Raw genomic sequence first — 12,313 nt, forward strand, 5'->3', positions numbered from 1 at the left:
GATTAAAAACGAAAGCTGCGTTCGTTCGATAAAAAAAAACTATTATGATGCAAAAGCCGATTCACAGTTTGTATCTAAGTGCAGTTTGCGCAGGTTGCGTCTAAATGTAGTTTTGCGTCTAAGTGCAGTTTACAGTTTGCGTCAAAGCGCAGATTACGTCTAAATGCAGATTGCGTCTAAATGCAGATTGCGTCTAAGCGCAGTTTGCAGTTTGCGTCAAAGCGCAGATTACGTCTAAATGCATATTGCGTCTAAATGCAGATTGCGTCTAAGCGCGGTTTGTAGTTTGCGTCTAAGCGCAGATTACATCTAAATGCAGTTTTACGTCTAAATGCAGATTTACGTCTAAAGGCAGTTTTACGTCTAAACGCAGATTTACGTCTAAACGCAGTTTTACATCTGAACGCAATTTTAAGTCTGAACGCAGTTTTACGTTTAAACGCAGATTTACATCTAAACGCAGTTTTACGTCTAAACGCAATTTTACGTCTAAACGCAGATTTACGTTTGAACGCAGTTTTACGTCTAAACCTTGAAACTCGTTCGTAAAATCGCAGAAGACAGTTTGCAGTTATAAATAGACTCAAAACGTAAATGTAAACTGCAATGTTAAGATCGTACGAAAACACCGATTTACGTCTGAATGCAGATTCGGAAAGATCAGAACTTAGAAACTTGTTCGTAAAAGCGCAGAGAGCAGTAGCTATGTAGGAGGTTTGCAGTAATGATAAAGTGCTCAAAATAAATGCAAACCAGAGATTTAGAGTGGTTCGGTCAGTCTTGACCTACTCCACTTTTGGCTTCCTCCACCGGCGAGGTCACCGACGTCAACTAGAGGCCTTCCTTCAATAGGCGAAAGCCAACTGCCCTTTTACAGTTTCTCTCCTTTTGACGGGCTCAGGAGACAACCCTTACAGATCCTTTCTCTCCTCTCTTTACAACTCAAGACTTGAAGAACAGAAAAGAGGAGAACTTTTGGACTTTACACAAATTTGAGCTCTTAGAGTCACTGAAAAGATCAAGAATTCGGTGTGGATCTGTATCTTTTCAGTGCTGAATGGGTGGGGTATTTATAGGCCCCAACCCAGTTCAAATTTGGAGCTCAAAACGATCAAATCCCGAAATTCCGGGATCAGGCGGTTGCACCTCCTGACTGGAGAGGTTGCACCGCCTGGCAGAGCTCGAAGACTAAGCCCAGGTGGTTGCACCTCTCTGTCAGGGAGGTTGCACCGCCTGAGTCTGGCTCGGAGACTGAGCCCCAGGCGGTGCCACCTCTTGACTGAGGCGGTTGCACCTCTCCTGCCAGTGCTCGAAGACCGAGCTCAGGCGGTGCCACCTCTCTGTCAGGGAGGTTGCACCGCCCAGTCTAGCTCGAAGACTGAGCTCAGGCGGTGCCACCTCTTGGCTGGGGAGGTTGCACCGCCCAGTCTCGCTGGGAGACTTAGCCCAGGCGGTGCCACCTCCTGGCCTAGGCGGTTGCACCTCCTGGTGCAATCAGGGTCCGAATGGTTAGCTCCATTCGGCCCAATTTCAATCTTTCAGGGGCCCAATTGCCCCAAGATTAAGCTAATGGGATCACCTCCCATTTTCCAACTTAATCAACGTGCTAACTACGATTAGATCTAAGACAATTTCTGCAGCTTTGCTTCGGTGCGTCAATCGCTTCTTCCGGCGAGTTTCCGGCGAACTTTCGTCGATCATCCGATGAACCCTCGGTGATGCTTCTGCGGACTTTCGGCAAACTCCTGGACTTTGCGACGATCCATTTGGCGAGTTCCGACGAGCTTCGCTTGGCAAGCTTCTGGACTTCTCGGATCTGTTCTTGCAGAACCTCCGACGACCGTCCGAACTTCCGTCGAACTCTCGAACTCCCAACGTGATCATGAACTTGACTCCGGTGCAACTCCTGCTGCTTGTCTAACTTTCATCGTAGTTAATCCTGCACACTTATCTCAACACATAGATTAGACAACAAATGACAATTGACTTCATCATCAAAATCCGAGATTCAACAGTCATGTCAATTGGTCCAAATAAGTTCAAATGGATCAATTGTAATGGTCTAGTGGTGCTAATTTGATTTTTTGGTTTGAAGCTAGTTTTTATTTGTTTACCTAGTTGGCACGCATCGCATACTTTGTCCTTAACAAACTTCATATTTGGAATCCCTCATACTAATTCTCTAGATGAGATCTTAGATATTAGTTTCATGCTTGCATAGCCTAATCTCCTATGCCAAAGCCAAGCATCATCTTTTAAAGCGGAGAGGCACATTTCATTACCTAGTTCATCAAGATTGATGGTGTAGACATTATTTTGTTTTAAAGCAATCATAGTCATGTTATTGTTTGGTTTTTCAATAATACACACATTTGATTCAAATCTAACGATATAACTTTTATCGCATAATTGACTAATACTCAATAGATTATGTTTCAATCCATTAACTAGTAATACATTATCAATGGAAAAGTTTAATTTGTTATCTATGGTTCCTTTGCCAATGATTTTGCCTTTGTTGTTGTCTCCGAAGGTGACAAAGCCTTCATCTATGCTAGTGAGCTTGGAGAATTGGGATGGATCTCTGGTCATATGCCTTGAGCATCCACTATCAAGGTACCATCTCTTGCTTCTAGCTTGTGATTGTGTATGTTTCTACAAGAAGAAATTATTCTTAGGTACCAATTTACTTTTAGGTGCCTCAAAAACTGATCTAACTTGTTTATCATATTGCATAGACTTGATCATAGTTCGTTTAGGAACCCAAATCAATTTGTTCGGACTAATTTTCTTGAATGGACATTGATAAGTTATATGTCCATATTTGCAACAAAAGTTGCAATTTCTTTGGTGTTGAACATGTAAGATAGGACCTTTAATGAAGGTGATTGGATTTTGGTGAGAACTTCTCACAAATCCGATTCCACTTCTTTTAGGAACGTGACCCTTATTTGTAAGGATCATGTTCAAAGACTTGCTACCGACCTCAAATTTTTTCAAGGTGTCCTTAAGTTGCAAGTTCTCCTTTTGGAGAGTTTCTAGATCATGGCATTTTACGCATGGAGCTAAACTATCATGATATTCAGTTTTTAATTTATCAAAATTACAAGTAAGACTATCATGCTCCTTTTTTAACAATTTATATTTTCTACTAATTGTTTTACATTCATCAAATAACTCATGGAAGGCATTTAATAATTCATGATAAGATAGATATGCATCAATTAAATTCGTTACCTCCTCTCCAATGGCCATTAGGGCGTAATGAGCAACTTGCTCGGTGTTGGACTCCTCTTCTTCGGATGCGCTTGAATTATCCCACGTTGCTTTGAGCGCCTTCTTCTTTGATGTTCTCTTCTTGGCTTGGGGATATTCATTTTTTAAATGCCCTGGCTTCTTGCATTCATAGCATATCACTTGGTCCTTTTTATGTTCAAGTTTTTTTTTGGTGTTATTTCTAAATTTGTTCTTTCTTATAAAATTTTAAAATTTTTGAGTCAAAAGTGCAATGTCATTGTCACTGTCCTCATCACTTGATGTTCCTTTCAAGTGGTCCTCTTGTGATTTGAGTGTCATATCCTTTCTGTTCTTTGGAAGGGGGTTCTCGAGCTCATTATGAGCTTGACATGACATTTCATAGGTCATTAGAGACCCAATAGGTTCTTCAAGAGGAAATGTTTTAAGGTCCTTGGCCTCTTGAATGACAGTAACTTTTGGATCCCAACTTCTAGGAAGGGATTTTAAGATTTTAGTTACTAGTTCAAAGTTAGAGAAATCTTTACCAAGAGCTTTGAGTCCATTGATGACATCCGTGAAACGGGTGTACATGTCTCCGATGGACTCACTTGGTTTCATTCGAAAAAGTTCGTAAGAGTGCACAAGAATGTTGATTTTGGACTCTTCCACTCGGCTAGTGCCTTCATGAGTGACTTCAAGAGTTCTCCAAATATCAAAAGCAGAATCACAAATTGAAACGCGATTAAATTCATTTTTGTCTAGTGCACAAAACAAGGCATTCATAGCCTTTGCGTTTAAAGCAAAAACTTTCTTCTCCGATTCATTCCATTCGCTCATCGGAAGAGAAGATTTTTGAAATCCATTTTCAACAATAGTCTAAAGCTCGAAATCCATGGAAATGAGGAAGATTCTCATACGTGTCTTCCAATACGTGTAATCCAACCCATTAAATATAGGTGGACGTGTAATAGAATGACCCTCTTGTATGCCGGAGTAAGCCATCTCTCTTGGGTATTAAACCAAATATGAGAGTTAACTTGGCTCTGATACCAATTGTTAGGATCGGAGCGGCACTAAGAGGGGGGGGTGAATTAGTGCAGCGGATTAAAACATTGGTTTTTGTAATCGTTTGTATGGTAAACACTGAACTTGAAAAGCTTAACTTGAACACGTATTCGTGAAGATGTGCAGCAAAGGTAATAAAGTAAGTATGAAAGTTTGCAGTAAGATAAACAGTAATAAATAAATGCAAACCGGAGATCACGCTAATTTTAGAGTGGTTCGGTCAAATGACCTACATCCACTTGCGAGGCCCCTCTTCGATGAGGCTCCCACCTTCCACTAGCAAATCTCTTGAAGAGGAAGAACAAATACCCCTCTTACAACTTTTTACAAATGGTTCACACTCTTACAAATCTTCAACAAGAAGGAAGGAGGTGAACACTCTAGCAAATTGAAAAACAAGACTTGTTAAGACTTTTCTAAGACCTTTTACTCAATCAATTGCTTCTCAAAAGTTATGTTCTCTGCTAAGAATTGAGGGGTATTTATAGGCCTCAAGAGGATTCAAATTTGAGCTCCAAAAATTTGAATTCTCTTTGGTTTCCGATGCTGGCGGTGCCACCGCTTGTCAGTGTCTGACACTGATAGTGTACTGGTGGTGGAACCGATTGACTCCTCAGGTTCTGGGCGGTGCCACCGTCTGACTTTTCGGGTGCTGAGCGGTGCCATCGCCCAGTCTGGCGGTGCCACCACCAAACACTTGTTCATTGGTTGGGCTTTAAGTCCAGCCCAAACCAAGTCTAATTTTGGGCCCAGTTGACCCCTAACTATGGTATAGGATTATCTCTTAATCCTACCCTAATTACATGTGAACTACATAACTAAAAACATAATCCTAAGCAAGTTGTTAACCGGCAAACGTCGAATTACGTTCCGGCGAGCTTTACGGCAAACTTCCGATATGCCCTCGGTTTTCTTCCAGCGGACTCCCAGTAGGCTCCCGATCTTGTGACGACTTCAACGAGTAGCCGAGCCTTCTCGGTGATCTCCGCGAACCTCCGACGATCTCTTCAGCGAACTTCTGAAAATACCGACAAGTTCCTGATTTCTTCTCGGTTCGTTCCGACAGCATCTCCGACGATTCTTCGGACTCTTAAATGTCCATCGAACTCGACTCTGGTATTCTTGCTTTATGTTTTCTGGTTATCATAGTTGATCCTGCACACTTAACTCAATAATATGGATTAGATCAATTAACCCATCAATTGATTTTATCATCAAAATCCAAGATTCAACACTAAGTAGCTCCTCGACCGCAGCCGGTTCGAGACCTCCTCTGCGCGGTCTGCCCGCCTAAGTAGCTCCTCGGCCGTAGCCGGTCCGAGACCTCTACGTGGTCTACCCCGCCTAAGTAGCTCCTCAGTCGTAGTCGGTCCGAGACCACCTCTGCACGGCCTGCTCGCCTGTATCGTGCTCCTCAGCTCCATGCCGCCCGAGACCACACCTGCGCGGCCTGCCCGCCTGTGTCATGCTCCTCGGCTCCATACCGCTCGAGACCACACCTGCGCGGCTTGCCCGCTTGCGTCGTGCTCCTCGGCTCCTTGTAGCCCGAGACCACTCCTGCGCAGCCTGCCCACCTGAGGGGCCTACCACCCCTACAACCAAGCCTAACTTTATCGATAAGCCACTCCTTGAGGTTCCTCGGCCACCCAGGGCCACCACTGCACATCCAACCCTCATCAATTGTCAAGCTCCACGATTCCCACACCCTTGGCAACGAATCGGCCTCCGCCCGACAAAGACGGTTCCTTAAAACTGAAGCCATGCCTCGGACCCGCCTTACGGCAACCGACGCATAGCTTCCTTTGGGGGGGGGGGGGGATATGATGAGGGTAATAATGGCGATAAGACTCGGGCTGACGTCAGCTGCCTCGGATAACGCCTCGATTGGCCTGACAACACTTGGTCAAATAAGACCAAAACGCCAACCGAGGCACGTCACTATCCTACAGGAGCCCAGCCCCTCACGCCACGCCAACACCACTGTCAGACGTTACCGGGAGTACGGTCCTGCTCCCTGCAAGCTGTCACACCAGACAACGGTAACCTTTCACTATAAAACCCCTTGCCTACCAAGGAGGAGAGTGGACGACAGATAAACACCAACAAACCCCCTGCGACCTTCTACCAAGCGAGTTGCTGCTCGGTTCAATCGATGTCCAAGCAACTGCTCGGTGAGTCTTGTGTAATCAGTAGCTGCTCGGCCAAACATGGCTCGGTAGTGTTGCTCGACCAAGACAATGCCCGAGCTATGCTGATAAGCCAGCCCCGTTTACGTGCTATGTTCCCAAACCTGTCCAGCTCCCGAGTGGAAGCCCTCGGTCCATCGATGATCGAACCACCAATCCCAACACAACGGTCGACTCAACCAACAAGAGGTACCAAGCCATGCCCCGAGTCCCTCCACGAGGAACCCGACACATTCCTCTTTGGGGGGAAGAATAATATGGCATATTCCAGCACCATCCATGTGGAAGCGATTAGCGACCACGTCAATGCCAACAAAGAGCTCTAAGCTGACATGACGTGACACCTCAGACTCGAATGGGATGACTGTTTGCCCTCGTACTATTTGGTGCCATACAAGTATGACCAGGCAAAAAGCTCGGAACGACACCGTGGGTCTGTACAGGTCGGTCAGCGCTCACACAAGCCAGCCGTGCGAGGAGTTGGCAACAATTATCGGACCATGTACGACCAATTCTCGTTTGCAGGTATAAAAGTCGATCCCCTGACCAACATCAAGGGGAGAACTTGAGCACTCAACTCTCCCTAACTCCACTCGGCACTAACTTGAACTTCGGAGGGGTCGAGTCAGAAAATCCCCCTCCCAACCTCGACCGTGTGTAGGAACTTTGACGATGAAGAAGTAGGTGGCTCGCCAAGGGAGATCTCTGCACTCGGGAGGCAAGGCTCAATCTTGACCCGACCCAACGTCGACTTCCTCTATCTGGGCATTTGCACGAGTGACTTTACGCATTCGGAATTAGACCAAACCATGTTGACACCTCGACGACGGCGTAAAGGTCCACTAACAAAAGTCGAGTGCATTCATTTAAGAACTCGTAGTTAAAGCCATTACTTTGTCACCCCACCAAAGCTAGTGATCGTCTCGTACCGAAGGAGAAGCCAAAAACTAGTCGTTGTCCGACAACATGAAGTTGCTTTTAATGCATCGAATACACTTGTGCATTCCTTGCGTGTTATCTGGGAAACAATACTCTAAGGTGATTCATGGCCACACTATTGAGAGGATGGTGACACTACTTGATAGGGGTAAAAATGGCGATGTGACATGCCATCCCCCTGAGCGACACACTGCCCGAGGCTCGCCATACCCTACAGCAGCTCGGCCTCCCACGCAACCCCAGTGGCAATGTCAAACGCCACCAAAGGTACAGTCCTGCCCTGCAGACAGCTACGTCAGGTAACATCAAACCTCCTCTATAAATAACCCTGAGTCCTAAGCAAAAAGGGAGAACACACACTGAACACACGGAGGTTTCTCCTCCTCCAAAACCCCCTCCACATCTTTCACTGACTTGATCGTCGGAGGGGTCGGGTCGAGCACCCCGACCCGACCTTTGTGCAGGTGCGAAGCCTTCGGAGATCACCGCCATCGGAGATTCAGGGGGCTCGGGGAGCGCCCCCACGGAGATCACCGCCTTCCGGACCCGAACCAAGTCGCGACGGCCCCGACGTCACGGCTAAAAAAGTTACTTACCGTAACAGAATGACGCTAGAAGGAGGGCCCGAAATGACGGTACATCAGTTTCTCCTTGGTTGCTCCACTGCAGCCGACCTGCACAAGCAGCAGCGACTTCTGGGGTTGGTCTCGGCTCCTCGGCTCCGCGCGCCTCGACCCCACGCGCGCGGCTCAGCCTCACGCGCGCGGCCAGCCCACACACCTCGCATGGCTTGGCCCCACGCGCGCGGCCAGCCCGCGTGCCTCGACCCCTCGGTCCCACGCGCGCGGCCAGCCCGCCAGCGTCGGCCTCACGCGTGCGACCAGCCCGCGCACCTCGCACGGCTCAGCCCCACGCGCGCGGACCCCTCGGTCCCACGCGCGCGGCCAGCCTGCGCGCCTCGTCACCTCGCACGGTGTCGGCCTCACGCGCGCGACTAGCCAGCGCACCTCGCACGGCTCGGCCCCACGCGCGCGGCCACCCCGCGCGCCTCGGCCCCTCAGCCCCACGCGCGCAGCTCGGCCCCAAGCGCCTCGACCCTTCGGCCCCATGCGCGGCAGCCCGCCTCAGCTGCTCGGCTACGGCGCCGCCTGCTGCCTCGGCCCCATGCGTGGCCAGCCCGCGTCAGCTGCTCGGATGACGGTGCAGCCCACTGCCTTGACCCTTCGGCCCCATGCGCGATAGCCCGCCTCAGCTGCTCGGCTGACAGCACAGCTCGCTGCCTCGGCCCCCTGCGCGACCACCCCGCGTCAGCTCCTCGGCTGACGACGCAACCTGCTACCTTGGCCCCATGTGTGGTATGTCCGCCTACATCGAACACCTCGGCCAATCACTGCCAAGATCTACCTCGGCGCGGCCTGTCCGCCTCTGTCGTGTACCTCGGCCGCATGGTGCCCGAGACCACGTCCTCGCGTCCTGCCCGCCTGCGTCGTGCTACTCGGCCGCATGGCCCTCGCGATCATGCCTGCACGGTCTGCTCGCTTGCGTCGTGCTCCTTGGCTCCATGTTCCCGAGACAGACCAGCGCCGCCAGCCTGCCTACGTCGTGTCCCTCGGGCTTAATCACTTCCATAGAATGGCAACGATCAAAGATTTCTAAACCATGATGTGGAGGTAGTTGAACTCATTTATTTCGTCAATCATTTTTCGGTTATGTTTTCGTCAATCATTTTTCGGTTCATGTTTTCGTTATACCCTAGTTTAGTCCTATATCAGGTGCAAGTGACGATTTAAATTGGTTAAACTGGTAGAGGAGGCTAGATGATTCTAATATCATTAACTTAAGTTTAACTAGTTAATGCAAATAACTCGAAAAGCTAATGTATTAATATTTTATTGAATCACATAGTGACGAAAGTGTTGGAGTGAATTAGATAGCTAGAGATACAATTACAATATAGAGCCATGACTTCATGTGTATTATGATATGGTTCGATTCTGAATAATAATAACATATTGGACATGTATATCTTATTGGTTATCCCATCAGATCTAATTATGATAATTTCAATGTGTTTTGAGGCCTTTTTTGTACATATCAAGTTGGTCAAGAGCAAGAGCACTTGTAATATAACATGACACGATCACTCATATAATCTTACAATATAATAATATGTCCATTATTTTCGACCAATTTGGGCTTAACAAGTGTAGTCCAATATGCTCGAGTATTATGCTGTAGTGCCAGTTAGGCATGTCACATTTGCATAACACAAAGATAATGTTCCCCTATTTGAGTATTTCAAATTTTGTAATCGTCAACGGTTACACATTAAATACTACATAAAGTAGTCTCTTTATGTATAGACTACATATAGGAGTGAATTTGAGTGTTTCAAATTTTTGTTTTCTTGTTTTTTGCAACACTAGCTTAATTCTTAGAGAATTGACCTCGGTGTAATCTTTGTAAGAATAAACCAAAATGAGCTACAAACGCATGTTTGAGAGAGAAAACTCTATCGAACAAGTCTTGATTCTCGAACTGCATCGCTTCAAGCTGGACTTCTTCTCCTCTTCAAAATATGATAACACTCAAAATGATAGATCAGATTACATTCATTTCATCATAACAATTTGATAACCAACACTAATCATGTCAATAAACACTAGAAAGAGAGAGGGTTGCATTCATTTCATCATATCAATTTTCTTGCCCCGATAGGACTTGAACCCAAGGGCTCTCTAAAGAAAAGATCCTCCCTAAAAAGTTTTATTCGTACATATATTATCTGACGTAGCTAATATGGTCACGGAAAGAATAAAAAGCATCTAATGATACAACCAAATCATCCCCATGAATGTCAATGTATCCATTTAGGATTAAAAATAATAATAATAATAATAGCACATAATGCCATCAAAGTGCGCATGATTCATTTGTCCAACATAATCGATATTTCTAAAGCATCCCCTTATATACTACGATTCATCTACTTAAAATAAATAAATAAATAAATAAACTTTCTTGCACCATAGTAGCTTTTGCAAGAGGCTTTTTTGCATTTTTGTCTCAATCTACATGAAAAGGAAATATGGGCAAAGAGGAAACGAAGATTGAAGAAGCTTTTTCTCTTATGATATCATGCTCAAAAAGTTCCTTTTGATAATTTGAACCAGATTAGTGGATTAAGAAGTTGCGAGTCCCACTACATCTTCCTGGCAATTAAAGGGGTTAGACATGAGGTATCATTAACAACAACTCAAAGTCAAGACGGCTACACAAGCAAATCATGGTTTGACAGCACTAAAGGATTACTGTTGAAAACGACACTTGGTGAGGTCGATTTAGGTCGTTCGTCAAAGGTGAATGATTGGAGTCGACTTGATACTATTCCTTGGATGACTCATTCACATGGCAAATATCCATAAATATTGTCAATATTTTTAATTCATCAAGTTAAAATTGAATATACTTGGTGACATGGGTCCAAAATTGCTCGACTTCAAAAAAGACGAAAATGGTGAAGTATCCAAAAACGTATCAACGAAGGAGATTTCTGTTGTTGATAATCCTCTCTTTTTATATTTATAATTTAATGTTAATTTTTTTTAATGATCTCGAGAACACAAAAACTCAAACGACCTCAACGCATGAAAGCAACCATATGAAACCTGATTGATTCATTTCATTTGTCAACCAAGCGAGAGGAAGTGAAGTAAAGCTCCCATCACAAAGAACTGTTAGGCTTTATGTCGAAGGTAGCAGCAACAGCAACAGTAGGTCAACCATTAAGCCAAAATACCAACACGTGAAACGATATGTAATCGAAGATGCCCATAAAATTTTTGATGATTTATCAAAATGTCTTGGACTTGAAATCTGTCTTCGCCACTTACACATATGCAATCATCAAGCATCAAGCAAGATAGAGGAAGTGAAGCAAAGCTCATCTAACCATCACAGAGACCTGTTAAGCTTCATGACAAGATAGCACCAGCAGCGGTAGCTCTATAGCGATATAGTGAGATGATGTCAACAGTTAAGCAATAACATTTAACACGTGAAACCGTACGTAATCTGATTGACCGATTGATTGATTTCAACCACAGAAAAAGGATAGAGGAAGTGAAGTAAAGCTCATCTAACCACCACAGAGAACTGTTTGGCTTTATGACAAGGTAACAGCAGCAGTAGCAGTAACAGTAGCAGTAGCAGGTGCTTCTCCATTGAGATACAGTGACAGAAGTGTATGGGGGGCTTTAGTGGGCGGGCCAGAGGAAGGCGCACATGACGAAGCTCCTCTTATGGTCGACGTTGCCGATCACGGGGAGGTCGTACTCTCGGAGGAGACAGTCGAATGTACTATAAGAATAATGAATGCATAAATCTTAAAATCTCTTATTAAAAATCCAAGTAAAAATCACAAAAGAATAAATAGAATACAAGGATTATGTTACTATACATAATATCTAAAATCTTTCCAAGTAAACACAGCAAGAGTCCACTTTAAATTTGATCTAACCTAAGGTGATAGCATACCCGGATGATTGAAAACAACATGTGCATTATCCTTATCTTCTTCTCTTATTTTTTTTTTATCTTTTCCTTCTTTTTTTCTGAACCACATTACCGTGGTTTTTCAACCCAAGTTGATAATCACCATTACCCTCTTTTCTTTTTCTTAGCCCCTACTCTTATAAGTTAGAATTTAGGTTAAAAAAGAATAAGATTAACGCTAAAGTAAGCTGTGGGCTATTAAAGTCTATTATAGACTGAATAATGGGTTATCTACCAAATAGCCATCTCGATTCTCTTGTCATCACATAAAGGACGACAATACTATCGATATTAGATAAGTCAGATTCCAGTTGTGATAGCTTATGAAAACT

This window comes from Musa acuminata, chromosome BXJ3-2 (genome assembly GCF_036884655.1).
Source record: "Musa acuminata AAA Group cultivar baxijiao chromosome BXJ3-2, Cavendish_Baxijiao_AAA, whole genome shotgun sequence".
Classification (NCBI taxonomy): domain Eukaryota; kingdom Viridiplantae; phylum Streptophyta; class Magnoliopsida; order Zingiberales; family Musaceae; genus Musa; species Musa acuminata.